The 14,769-nt window shown below is 35.3% G+C and overlaps 1 protein-coding gene across 5 annotated transcripts in view; it reads left to right on the forward strand.

The window, feature by feature from the left end:
• Positions 1-14,769, forward strand: part of prickle3 (prickle homolog 3) — a 48,234-nt gene that overhangs the window by 12,466 nt on the left and 20,999 nt on the right. For 2 of the 5 annotated variants that reach the window (XM_084138346.1, XM_084138347.1), the window contains exon 1: positions 6,191-6,405. The exons of 2 other annotated variants lie outside the window; for them this stretch is intronic. The gene's annotated coding sequence lies outside the window, so the exon portion shown is untranslated. Of the gene's footprint in view, positions 1-6,190; positions 6,406-11,545; positions 11,720-14,769 lie in introns of those variants that run through there. One more of the 5 variants, XM_084138348.1, reaches the window with a different exon arrangement.

A 14,769-nucleotide genomic window follows, 5' to 3' on the forward strand; every position in this document is an offset into this window, starting at 1 on the left:
TCCCTCTTCTGTCTCAGTACTTCTTAATTTAATCATTGTCTTGCTCTCTTTTACTCATTCTCATTCCCTTTCATTATGTCACACTCTTTTCATCTTTCTTTAGGTTCAGAATCAGATCAGTGTTGTTGGGGAGTAACTAAAAGTAGCAATGCTACTTACTGTATTAGCAACATTTATCAGTAGTGTGTTTCCAGTAACTACTTTATGAGCTTTATTCAAATGTTTTTTATATATATATATATACACTACTGTTTAAAAGTTTGGGGGCGGTAAGGTTTGTTCATGTTTTTGAAGAAGTCTGAAAAATACAGTTAAAACAGTAATATTGTGAAATGTTATTACAATTTAAAATAACTGTTTTCTTTTTTAATATATTTTAAAATTTAATATATTTCTGTGATGGCGAAGCTGAATTTTCATCATCATTACTCTAGTGTCACTTGATCCTTTAGAAATCATTCTAATATGCTGATCTGCTGCTCAAAATGCATTTCTTATTATTATGAATGATAGCTTTAAAAACGTTTGTGCTGAAATTTTTTTTGTGTAAACCATGATAAAAAAAAATCAGTATTCTTTAATGAATTGAAAGTATAAAAGAACAGCATTACTTAACCCTCTGGGGTCTGGGCTGTTTTTGGGGCCCTTGAGATGTTCTGACATGCCCTGACATTTGTGCTTTTTTCAGTTGCTTATAAACATATTAATGGCAAAGGTGTAAATTCACTCTATAAAGCACAAACAGGGCTACCATAATATGTGAGCCATGTCTATGTACATGTTTTCATTTTTGAGAGAATAATGTTTATGCATGGTTATTGAAAAAAATAAAAAATAAAATTTCTGAAATAAGGCCACAAAACACATAGTAAATATGTGTCAATAAGACTTTTGACTAATGGATGTCCTCGCCTAGTGTTTTTTCTTCAAAATTATGGGAAAATAGTCTTGCTTTATCGTTCACATAAAACCATACATTGATTTAAATTGATGTAAAACAGGTTTTGCTTGGAAAGCCAATATGCGAGGGGGAGGAGTAGTTTACACCTTAGATTACAATGCCCCACCCACTCTGCATAATGACTCTGCATAATTAGCCATTCATTCAGGTGTGAAACTGACTGAGCCACAATACAAGGACAAAAGATATATTTAGAAGAAGACTTATATTGACCATTTAAGATTTTGCTTACATCTATCTTGTAAATATGTTTTGCTATTTTATTAAAAAGGTTACAATTACAACAATAATTACAATTTCAACAATATTTCAAGTGTACTCTTTCTTTGTAAAAAAAAAGATTATAGGCCTACATTTTATCTATGTATTCATATTTCAGTCGATTTTTACTCATCTCCGTAGCAATACAGTTTGCTAAAACATCATCATTCATTCACACACGCGATTTAAATTTAACTTCTGGCAAAGATGAAGTTGTTGGCGATAGGCTATTGACTCGCGATCTTCGCAGTAGGCTAGTGTTTTGGATGGTTTTGTTTAGAACCAGCTTTCTGTAAATATATTTCACATTTTTTAGACATGTGAGGCGAGTAGGCTACAGTCTGGTTCATGATGATCTCCAGTTCAAGCACCTTATGTTGTGATTGCTAGCCTATATTTACTTTAAATCCAGGAAATTTGTTAATGAAAAAATTATTAAAATTAAGATACAATTGATACAAAACGAAATTCGTTTTAAAGAAAGGATTTGTACTTTCTGTTTTGAGGTCTCTGTGAAAGTTTGAAAGTCTTTAAGTGCTTTTTTTAGAGCGCTCGCGTCCATAATGGAGAACTGTCACGTAATATTGTTTTTTCCTCATAAATGCGAACACGAAAAATAAAAGACAAAAGACTTTTAAGTAAAACTTACTCCGAAATTGTGTTCTCTGCGGAATTCGCTCTTCAAAATGCTGCCGTTCGTCCTCTGAGGAAAAGGTGCATTCTTCCTCGCTGTCCAGAATCATCTGAAGGGCGTCTTTATTATCGGAGAAGCGTGTCATACTCAAAACGCGATGAACTATCAGTAAGTCTAATGAACAAACTGTGTTTTTATGGCATTGATCGGGGGGCGTATGCGATGCATACTAGATCAGGTAAACTATTTACATGTGAATCGCGCTGGGGGCGGGGCAGCCGCAGCTCATTTAGAGATAATGAAGTGAGAAGGCAAAACGGTACCTCTCCTTGCTTTCAAAGGGATTACATGAGTTAAAAACATTTGTTTTTTATATAAATTACTTCATTTAAAAGAAGAGATTTCAATCTTCATAAAGACATATCTCACGTGCCTGTGTGAGAAGTATTCGCTGAGTTATGATTCATTTTCGGACGCGTTTCAGAATGGACTACACGGACAGAGAGAAGGCAGAACTCACTTTGTGTTTATTTTTCTTTATTTGGCGAAAAGCACAACACTTTGTTTTTATTGTGAGTATACACAAAAATAATACACATTTAACAGAATCGATTGATGTATGAAACTCCTATGGAAAATCAAAGTCAACAGAGTATTTATGAGTTTCTTTTACACTGATAAAAAAAAAGCGAGCTGGTATCGCCGGCGATACCGTCGACCTCAGGGGGTTAACAGATAGAGATAAATATGTTGAAATAAACTGCTGCTGTTCATTATATTTTTTATCTATTTATAAAAATTAGGGTGTATTTTGTTATATTATGTGTTTATGTGATGGTTACCTGAATGGAAACAGACAGTTGAATAATTTAAATAACTAATTTTATTAGGCCAATAACTAGCACTAGCACTAAAGGGTGGCTTGACTGTAGTTGAACTACTTTAAATGATCAATAGCTTGTAACTCAGCAAAGTACAGTTTCACAGGTATTCATGTATAAAATCTGATGTTTTCTTTAAAAACATTCATTATATCTAACCAGGTTTCATATATAAGTTTCTCCTTATCGTAAATGCGAACACCGCTGAGACCGGAAGAGTATGAGCGGAAATAAACATGCACACACTCGCATTGCTCGATTCTCAATACCGGCAGGAAAAGACTGAGCAAGGCACCGGACCTCCAATCGCTCCCGGACGCCATAGCAAAAATGGCTGCCCACTGCTCCGGGTGTGTGTTCACTGCTCACTACTCCTAATGTGTGCACTAACTTGGATGGGTTAAATGCAGAGGACAAATTCTGAGTATGATTACCATACTTGGCCTTCACATGTCACTCTCACGCACTCACGCACTCTAATTTCACAGTTGGTTCAATTTGGTCACTGGTACTCTGTTATCTAGTAAGTCTCAGCGCTGTCAAAATAAAAGTCCCATTCCCACACACATCAGCCAAACATAAACATTTATCAGCTGATACTAATAATCAAAAAGTTGATAATATATCTGTCTTATACTAATACAAATATTTCTGTATATTATGCATATAATATGTTTTAAATGTATTATATTCAGTATGGCAGAGGGCGGCAACCTATGTCACGCGTGCCAACAGGTGTATGCATTTCATTCAGTATTTTGCTAAAGTATAAATTGTTTTATTAAGTTAAGAGTTATAAATTGCCTACTATTAAAGTTTGAGAATTAAACCGCTCAAGTCAATGAAAGCTTGTTTGAACATTAATGTTATACATTAATGTGATATTCAACCAAGAATATAGAGTCATATTAAACATTCCACACACATAAAAATGACTGTAATGAATGTGGAAACTCATGTGCATGTCAGGCTGGTCACTTTGTGTTTTCTCTGATCGGATAGCTGTCCAGTTGTAGAAAGAAAACAAGGGGTAAATGCCCTCCGAAAGAGAGGGAATTTTTTCGCATTCTTGTTGAAGCCACATATGTAAATTTAACACTTCCTAAAATGGTAAAATATAAAGATGCGAGAGCGTGTAATAACGGCTCCCACTAGCCAGATATGACAGCGCTACTGCAACACGCAGTGCAACAAAAAGGATAGATCCGATCAGTAAAAACGCATGAATGACCAGGTGTAAACAGACCCACTGGAAATTCAATTCAATTTCAACTCAACAAAAATTTATTTCAGCCCTGACAGACAATTTTCCATAGTAAAGAAAAAATATACATGATAAGCGAAAAAGGTGTAGGCTGAAGCCTTTGCTTATTATGCCTACCCTTTATACATATTTATCTAATGAGCATCTCTTTTCTCACTGGATTTGGACATTTTCCAAAATTTACATACACGATTACAAAGGTACACATTTCAGATATTGTTACAATAGTTTAAATATTACATACACAAATTATTCACATTGAGTTATATAATTATTTATCATGTTGTTTTTAAACATTTTCTTGAATTTACAGAGTGAAATACACTATTTTAATTCCTTATCACAATTATTACATAGGTTTACCCCTTATGACAGATATACATCTATTTTTTTGTATTAGTTCTTGCCCTTATTTTTTTTAACATAAAAATCTGTTCTTCATAGTGTAATTTAAACCTGAAAACAAACAAACTAAAGGAAAAATGTCACAAATGACCCCTGCAGTTTGGGACCATCAAAAAATGAAATCTGCCACAATCTGTGATTCATCAGCAACTGTGGATGGAGGAAGAAACGTTAATTTCCACCCTGAATTTATTAGCATGAACTGAAATGACCTTAAAGTCTTAATTGCATTATTTACTGGGCCAAATGTAATTTTAAAACACACAAAAACTCCATATTTTTGTGACTTAATTAGGTCTTTTTTAGCTTGAAGGTGATTTTTGCGTGCCAGGATGATGAAAAGCCTGTGAATGATAGATTGGTCCCAGAATCTGTGCCAGCTGAGCACAAGCACCGGAGAGAACGTCCATCTTGTCATGCGTGTCTGATGTTGTCCAAGGCAGTTGTCCTGGAGGTTGTCAAGCTCTTGTGAGAATTTGATTGAGTTACCAGTGAGCTCCTGGCCATGATAAGAGAGTCTGGCAGGATGGTAGTGGTTGAATTACCAGTGAAGAGCCAGGCAGTTATTACTCAGCCGCTCACTGCTGCCACCATGAAACCCGCACCAGAAAGTGTCCATCTGTTCTTTAAACCGGATCCCTTGATTACTCACTTTTACGTTTGCAACTCAGCACAGCATAATGGAAGCTTGTTTCCACCACGGAGTAAAACAATTTAAAGATAACTGCAACTTTTTATTATTTATTATTAATATATATTGTTATTTATTTTATAACTGCCACTCTCACAATTCTGACTATTTTTTCTCGCAATTGCAAGTTTTTATCTTTTTTTATTTATTATTCTGTGGCGGAAACCAGCTTCCATAAATATTCGAGCTCAAAGCTGTTTAAATAATCATTAGGAATGCACAATATATCGGGCACCATATATCGGCCGATAAACGTTCATTTTTAATGTCATCGTTATCGATAAGAAAATTTGGTCTATGTATTAAAGCTGATAAATAATGGATTATTTCCTTCAGCTGAGACACTTCAGATGTGCACTGTTCAACATGATGGTGTTGAATTGCTTGAAATATGATTGAAATCCCTTCAAAAAAGGTGCAACGTGCAGTGCAAGTCTGTCATATAGGCTACATAAAATTATAATGTGAACATTATAATTGTGTTCTTGGGATATGGATTTTAATGGTGAGACTTTGGTTTTTGTATAAATTATATAAAAATTTGGATTTAGATTTATCAGCCAATATATCGGTTATCGGCTTTCAAAAAATAAAGAATTATCGGTTATCGGTATCAGCCTAAATTTTCATATTGGTTCATCCCTAATAATAGTTCTTAACGTAATTTTAGGGTTTATAGCATTGTGTTAGCATAGCATGGCAATAGAGGTGTAAAATTGGATGTAATTTTACACAGAAAAAGTGCATTTTTCACATGAAAATTATATAGTTTGAAGTGTATGCATACAGTTTACATCTAGTGGCTCTACTTGCGTATTTTACTGTTTACTAATAAGCCTTGCTATAAAACATATTTTTTCAAGTGGAAATTAGTTTGTGTGGTAATCCCCGTTACACCAGAAATGATGTCCAGTGAGTTTAACTTGTATTAAACCCAGAATATTCTTTTAAGATGAAAGCGTCAAAAGAGACGCAGCCTCATACTGTACATCCTTCCTATCACATGAGCTGTTATAGAGAGCACGTTTGAAAAGGGAAATCTGAAACATGTTGTTGGTGAGGGAGGAGACCGAGGGGAGGGCTTGTGAAGGGAGAATCTATTGTTTGGGATCAGTGTTGGCTTCAGTGGCCTGAGGGGGAAGAATCAAGCAATAGAGACCACTGTCATCTGACTCGGCTCAAGCGGGATGACGTTTTGTTCACTACCAGGTCATTGAAGAATGGCTAACTTGCTTAAATCACCTTAGGTCTGAACAATTCAACATATTACAGCTCTTAAAAAGGGATTTTGCAGTGTCAGGACTACAGGTAATGTACTCAGTACTGATCACTTAGTGTTCAGTTACCTATGATCTTGTGAAGTGTTTCAGTTTAGTTTTGTGTTTGAACTAGTCTGACAGGAAGTTTGTTCAGAATGACAATCATAACGGCAATAGCAGTGATGATGATGATGATGTGTATCGGTGTTAGTTTGGCAAAAGTGTGTTTATGTGCTTGTAGGAACTTTCTTTGGAGTGTTTATTCAGTTTTAAAGAATGTCTCAAATTTTGGAAATATGCACCCTCAGATTTTGCAGACAAGCTTTTTAATACAGCTTATACGAACAGAAATATGTAGCTTTTTTAATAAGTTATGTGACTATTGTACTGTGGTGAAAATAAGTGTCTGAAGTCATTCACATTTAAATGTTCTCTTTCCAATATCTTTCTTTGACAGTTAAGCTGCATGATTATTGTACTTTGGGGGAAAGTGTCTAAAAGTGTCAGATCATCATGATTCTGTCAAACTGAATGAGGTAAAAGATACAAATGTCAGCGTTTAATTATAGTTAGAAAGATGCCAGCGTTTATGTACATGATTTGTAATCTTAATAAACAGCATTATTAGTGTGCAAGCATTGGTTCTGGTACAATACAATTGTTTTATTCCTTGACCTTGATTCTTGTATAATACTCTGAAATACTCTAATTCTAAAATGTTGTATGGTTAGGGTTTTAGGATTTTTGTGATGTTGTACCCTATATTCAAATTGTTTAACGCACACAATAAAATAATAATGTTTTTGAAAAATGAAGGTATGTTTTCACAGTTTGTCGCTAAATTAACACAGAGAAGAATTGTTTGTAATAATTTTTATTTGAATGCCACAGTATAAGAAAACATTTTAAAGTCTGTAAAATGCAAAAAAAAAGTGACTAACAATAGTGTGAATAATTTTTTTTTAAATAATTCATTTAAAAAGTTTGAAATAATATGCTTAGATAAATAGCAATTTTGCTACAGACAGACATTAATGCAACTTATTTATCGGTTAGACAGAGATGGGACATGAAAGCATACTTCCTACTGGAAAGATTAACTTGCCAAATAAAAACATGATTAAAATCATCACAATATGTATTGTATGTATTACAATACATAATGTATTGCAAGTATTCAAATACTGATCTGTGCCAATGCGCTGATAAAGACATCATTCAGCCATTAGAGCATTGGAAAAGTTGGACTTCTCTGAGACATTGCATACCCATCGTCTTTGATTTATCATAGACTCTATGGCACAATATTACAAATGTTTTCTGTGTAAATATGTGTGCATAGGATAAATGAATGGCTTGGCAGATGTGTATGACATCATCATGTGCAGTCATACCATCTGCACATGCAGCGCGTCTTCAGTACACATCTGGAAACAGATTGCATGTTGATCTTGGGTTAGGATGGCTTTTACCAGCATGGGTGAACTTGTTGACCAGTGCTAATGCCTGAGCCGTAACGTTTCCACACTGTTTTTGTAGTGTGCTAATCTTTGTTTGTCCCTTCTGGGAACAATAGGACAAAATATGCCATTTATGTAAGCTTTCCTGTTAGCTCTCATTCAGAGATTGTGTGGAGTTGTATGAATATTAATTATTATTTATATATTATTATTATTATTATTATTCAAGATTTGTCTTTTGACCAACTTTTGACCCAAAAAAAAAGTTAGAATTAGATTCAACATTCTTCAATTCAATATTGCTTGATATTACAGTTTGACAAGGGTCTTGAGATTATTTATTTTTTTAACTACTTTTACATTTAGATTTTTTTTGACACTTGATTGCATGTTAAAGCATGACACTCAAGGCATAAAAACAGTCTATTATATCTATTGACAAACTTTATTGCTTAAAATGTGTTTGCAAAGTATCAATTTGTTATAAAAACAGAACAGAACTGTATTTACTATAACAAATTGATATTTATACATCAAGGACACATTAAATTGATCACAAAAAAAAAAAAACTATTATAAATCATTCTATTCATCAAGTAATGCTGAAAAAAATGTATACTGCACTGTAAAAAAATAATAATATTTTTTTACATTTAACTGCTAACTGTTAAAATGCTAGTAAAAAAAACAGTAAGTTCCTGTATATACAAGGGGGACATTTTCTGTACAAGGATTGTACATGTTTCGAAGTAAAAAAGGCAAAACAAATTATAATTTACAGTGAAAACCTGTAAACTGACATTCCCAGAATTCCCTGTGTGAGACTTCACATTTTGAACGTATTTCATTTAAATAATAATGTTTCTTAATAGTTTTTGTTATCAGTTATGCACATTTGGTTGTTTAATGAATGTTTATTGCATTATTTTAGTGTCGTGTGTGTTACCATGATGGTGTTTTGTGTTTGCGTGAATGTGCACCTTCTGTATACTAGTATAATTCAGCTTGTGGAAAGACTTTTGAGGAACTTCTTCATGATTCTTCATGTGACTCTTTCTCTTTTACCACCTGCATTATTATGGTGGTAATCATCAGGGCTTGACATTCACTTTTTTGCTCACCAGCCACTGTGGCTAGTGGTTTTCCATGGGGGAAAAATTAAACATATAGATATGTTTAATATTATCTCATAATTTGGCAGCAGGTACGGGATATGACGCTGCTGTCACTTTAAGACCTGCCGCACGGATTGTTAAACTATTATACTGTTTTCTTTCTCAGATCTCGCACATGCATCGTGGCGCTCTCGTGAACTCACTCAGAGGCCCACACTGTAAATGAATAGTTGAATAAAGTCATTATTTTTGTTGTTTTTTGCGCACAAAAAGTATTCTCGTCGCTTGATAAACTTAAGGTTGAGCCACTGTAGTCACTTGGACTATTTTAACAATGTCTTTACCAACTTTTCTGGGCCGGCAGAATGAAATTACATAAGCCTATGGAGGAGTGATCCAGCTCTCGGATTTCATCAAAAATATCTTAATTTGTGTTTCGAAAATGGACGAAAGTCTTACGGGGTTGGAACGACATGAGGGCGAGTAATTACTGACAGAATTTTCATTTTTGGGTGAACTAACACTTTAAGATACATCAATAAAGTTGTTTTATGCGAAACCATAAACCTTTATCTACAGATCAAGTATAATAATAGTAACATTGAATCATCTTGGAGAGAGTTTCATCGTGTTGACTGTCGTAACTGAACGCGGCGCGCTGTTTAAAAGCTGAACGGAGCTGACAGGAGGGAAGAGTTTACGTGAACTTGAATATAACGACTTAAATATTAATCTCTACCTCACATTATACTATAGAACGGCTTTAGAACACTTATAATATAGTGCACTAAAGAAATGTATGGTGCTTTATAATGTTTTTATGTCTTTTGTGGGGCTTAACAATAAAGCTACGTTCACACTACACGTGACCAAGCGACACGATACCATTCATTTTCAATGGGGAGCGGGCGACTTCCGGCAACACGCGCGGTCGCGACCGTTGGCGACTGGATGGGGCGTGTCTGGCGACGCGACAAAGTTGAGAAATTTTTTACTTTATGCAAATGAAGAGCGACTTTCGCGAGCGACAACCAATAGGAGTGAAGTCAGTGGAGCACACGTGATCCGTCACTCTTCAGTGCAGCGTCTGACCGAGGCAAGATGAATGAGAAGTTTATTTTAGCAGTCAGAAACTGTCCAATAATTTATGATATGTCTCCGTGTACATACAGTGGTACTCGCCGTGCTGACTCCGAGCCCGAATGGTTTCGTGAACTCAGAAAGACCAGTATTTGCCCATTTTCTGCAGTTAAATAGTCGCGATAGCACAGGGCACTCGCTGTTTCTCATTTATCTTTAATATTATGCATTTTATGTACTGATTCCATTTATATTTAGACTTTTCCTTCCAAAATGTTAGCTTGTAGCGGCAAGAAAACAGATTTGTTGTCTACAACACGGAGTAACATCCGTGAATGTCACTCACAAACATTACTAGGCAACCAGTAGTGAGAACGCCCACTAACGACCTCACCGTGACTTTATGCAGCGATAAAGTCGCTTGTAGTGTGAACGGGGCTTAACACAACAATAATATACGCACAATATCGGATTTGGATCGGTCTCTTCTGACCGATACCCGATCCGGTGTTGTGCCGAATTTCGACCCCCTGCCAAATTATTACCCCCCTCGTTGAAGTCAGTACCTGATTGCCTAATCCTAACCCCACCCCTAATCCTAACCCCTCCCCCTCAACTAATCCTAAACCTACCAATACAAGGGGGGTAATAATTTGGCGGGGGTCGAAATTCGTCACAACACCGGCAAAGAGTGGCGGTATCGTAGCCGATACCGATGCTGAGTATCGGATCGGCGCATCCATACTGGCAACCACAGCAGGATTTATTTATTGTAAAAACAACAGGATTTTTTTTCAGTGTGGTTTCCACAAAAATATTACAAAGCACAGCATATTAGAATGATTTCTGAAGGATCATGTGACACTGAAGTCTGAAGATGCTGAAAATTCAACTTTGATCACAGGAATAAATTACATTTTCAAATATTTTCAAATATAAAACCGATATTTTAAATTGTAATAAGATTTCACCATATTATTGTTTTTATTGAATTTTTGATCAAATAAATGCAGCCTTGATGAGCAGAAGAGACTTTATATACAGTACAAGCAAGTTGGGCTTGGGACATGGAGTGGCAGCTTATCCAGAGAAGAAGGGATTGGTAGAATGGAGTGGTGGATAGGTGGAGTGGAGGAAGAGAGTAAAATCAGTGAAAAGCAGCTTTTGTCTTCCATCTGTGCGCGTCCATTCCGCCCCGCCACCAAAACCCATCTGAGGTGTTATACAATAGACACACTGATATAGTGACGTTGTTTTTAGTATGCACTCATCTGCTTTCTTTTTCTCTGTTTGACATTATGGCTGTAGCTGTCCATTAAAATGAACTGATGTCTGACTTTAAGAGAGCAGTAGCGCTTATCCCATAACTGTACTGAGAAGGATTAAACCCCCACCCCTTCCACACACACACACACATGAACCGCCACTATATTCCCGTTTCACCTCCGTGTGGACTTGAAGACCGGGCTTTGACCTCATTTTCAGCATGAGATAGAGAGAAAACTGATCACACAAGTGGTGTGATATCATCAGTGCCGCCCAATGAGCGGGCCTTCAGACTGTGACACGCGCGTCCGCCGCTCATCAGTCTCTGGCAGCACTCAGTCCGAGGACGGGGTTTGTTGTGTTGTGTTGTGGGACAGGATTAGGATTAGAGAAAAGTGTGTCGCACCTGGACATTTTCTGGCTGATTCTTGAACTGTATTCAGTACGTATTTGTTCATTCTCTTTTAATCTGATGTTTTAGAGATTATTGTTAATTTATTCAAGCAGTAAGGTAGGAGAGATGTGCTATATTTTATACTGCTATGGCTTTATAAAGCTCTTACTGCATAGTAAAAATAATAAAATATTACAGAAAATAATTAGAACTTTATTAAACAAATTTGTATTATTTCATCAAGCAAATTCAAGTTCTATTTAAACATCTGTATAGGCAAGTCAACGTGAGAATAACTTGTATCATAATAATTCAATATTACATTATATATTTTGTATTATGTTCATTATATTTCAAGATAAACATTTACTGGACTGAAGCAACTTTGGTTTACTTGATTATCCGTACATCATTTATTTATTTTTTGAAAATTGTTAAAATGTGAGTATCAAATATGATGATCTCTCAATCATTATTGTAGTGCATTGCATTATATGTTTTGCCCTTCAGAATGAAAACTACAGAGCTTTGATCATAAAACTAAGCATTTACACATCATCTCACATATTATTGGGAATTTAATAATTTCATCTTACTTTTTGACCGTATAAATAGCAGCAACTTCACCAAATTGCATATTTCTGCTTAGTTTGAGCATCTGAATATTATTATTTATTTTTTATGAGCTCGAAATTCTCACTATATATCATACTACATGAGCCATAAAATCCTATATCAAATATGGTACAAACTTTTTGTAGATTTAGTGTTCCATTTCAAAATATTATTTCATACGTATATCCATGCATTACAGGGATAAGGATTCGTTCACCCAAAAATAAAAAAAATCGTTGATCATTATTTACTCTTCCTTTTGTTCCAAACCTGTATGAATTTTTTTTCTAAAAGATATTTTGAAGAATGTGTTTCATGTTTGTCCTTACATTGAAAGTCAATGGGGTCAAAAAAAACAATGGCCCCTACTGACTTTCATTTTTCAAGGTTTCACAGGTTTGGAACAATGTTAGAATAAATCATGACAGAATATACACCTTTTCTTCATATCTTGGTTCTATACAAAATAAAATGAAAGTTGGTTATGATTTAAGTCATTTGGTGTATGTTTGTGGATTAAAGGGCTTTTGTTGGCATGAGTTTGGCTGTGTAGTGAAGTGTAAGATCTGTGACTCTAGCCATTGTTCCAGTAGTTGCCATGGATGAACCTGCTGTGCTGGTCTTCATCAGAAACATTAGATCATTTGTCATTAATAGATGGCATTAATTAAATTGCTGTGACAACAGCAGGTTAAGTAATTCAGGGTGAGGTGTGTCCCACTGACAGGCCTGTCTGCATGCACAACATTTTTTTCTCTCTCTTTCAAATAGTATTAAACTTGTGTGCATATTTTTGCATATTTTTTTGTGGAATGTGTGAATAACTATAATTGTGATTTAATGTGTGATTAGATGTATTGTTATATGTGTGATTAGGTCTTATTCTTGTTTATTTTGTGGATGTTTAGGACACCAACATGTTGAAACCAACATGAAACGCCATTTGCAACCCAGATTTCTTCTGTAATGATGTACTTCTGAGTTAAACAAGGACATGGCTTGATTTTATCAATCAGGAATTGAATAGAATATTCTCTATAACATCAGCCGGAAAAAAAAAGTCTTAGAAAACCGTAGTGAAAAATAAATATACTAAAATGTATTTGAAATGCATTTATTTCATATCTTGCATTTAAAGATTAATATTATTCAAAGTTCATACAATCCTTATTAATATTGATATTAAAACACATTTTAGGCTTAATATGAAGAAATGTGCATTCTGCATTGTGCACAAGTAGTACTCCAATCATTATAACTTTTATATCAGTAAGTCTCAAGCGATATGTCAGTAAGTATGTTAACATATTTGAACTATACTTAGTATGAAATATATGTATTTTAAATATATTACTTTTTCACTAGCGAAGGAGGCCCAAGTTATAACATTTTGATTTGATTTTGACGTTTTTTTTGGCATGGTGTGCTGAATGATAGTTCACAATAAGACCAGTAACATGTAGAATGTAAAGATGGTCATTTTGATTGCAGGGTTGGTTTCTACATTTGATTTTAGCGTGAAGTCAACATGAGTTGATGTAACAACTTTTAGGCATGAATCACCTGCCTGAAATTATTGTCTGTTTTGAGAAGTAATAATAGGTATCATGAACATCGGTTGTGTCAGCTAGTGCTCAGATATGTTGGTGACAGGGTTTGACCAAAGTCAGAAATTAAGATTTGGAATATTTTTAATTCATATGTAGTGTTCGACCAATTTTTTATTTTTATTTTTTATTTCCAGTGCCGACATCTTAGAAAGCAGTGTGGCCGATATAAAGCAGATAAATCAATGTCAATTATATATATATAGCACCATTAAACACAACCAGGGTTGACCAATGTGCTGCACAATATAAACAAAACAATTTGACAATACAAAAGAATTACTAAAATACAGTGCAATAAAACTTCCTCATTGATTATAAGCCAAATTAAAAAGACAACTCAGATTTAAAAACAGACAGTGATGATGCAGATCTAATGGCGCTTTTCCACTACACAGTACCAGCTCGCCTCGCCTCGACTCGACTCGACTCGGCTTTGTTTGGTTTTCCACTGTTTAAAAGTTGAACCTGTACCTGCTTCCAGGTACTTTTTTTCGTACCACCTCCGGCGAGGTTCTAAGCGAGCTGAGGCGATACTAAAATGTGACGTGAAAACACGGCAGACTGCTGATTGGTCAGAGAGAATCGTCACTATTCACTGCGTCATCATTGCACGCGCCAGACGGAGTATCCTGAATAAAAAAAACAGCAAAAACAAAAACATCCAAAAACAGTATACACTCGATTTCCTCCATTGTCCTGTGTGTGTGGGTAGCGGGTGTGTCTCGCGTAGAAGATTAAGTCATGGCAGTTTCCTGCGGCGTCGCTATGACGACCAGGTACTATTGTGGAGGTACTATCTGCAATGGAAAACGGAGCGAAAAGTGAGCCGAGTCGAGCTGAGCTGGTACTGGTAATGGAAAAGCGCCATAATAC

This window comes from Abramis brama, assembly GCF_963993115.1.
Source record: "Abramis brama genome assembly, chromosome: 16".
In the NCBI taxonomy this organism is placed as follows: domain Eukaryota; kingdom Metazoa; phylum Chordata; class Actinopteri; order Cypriniformes; family Leuciscidae; genus Abramis; species Abramis brama.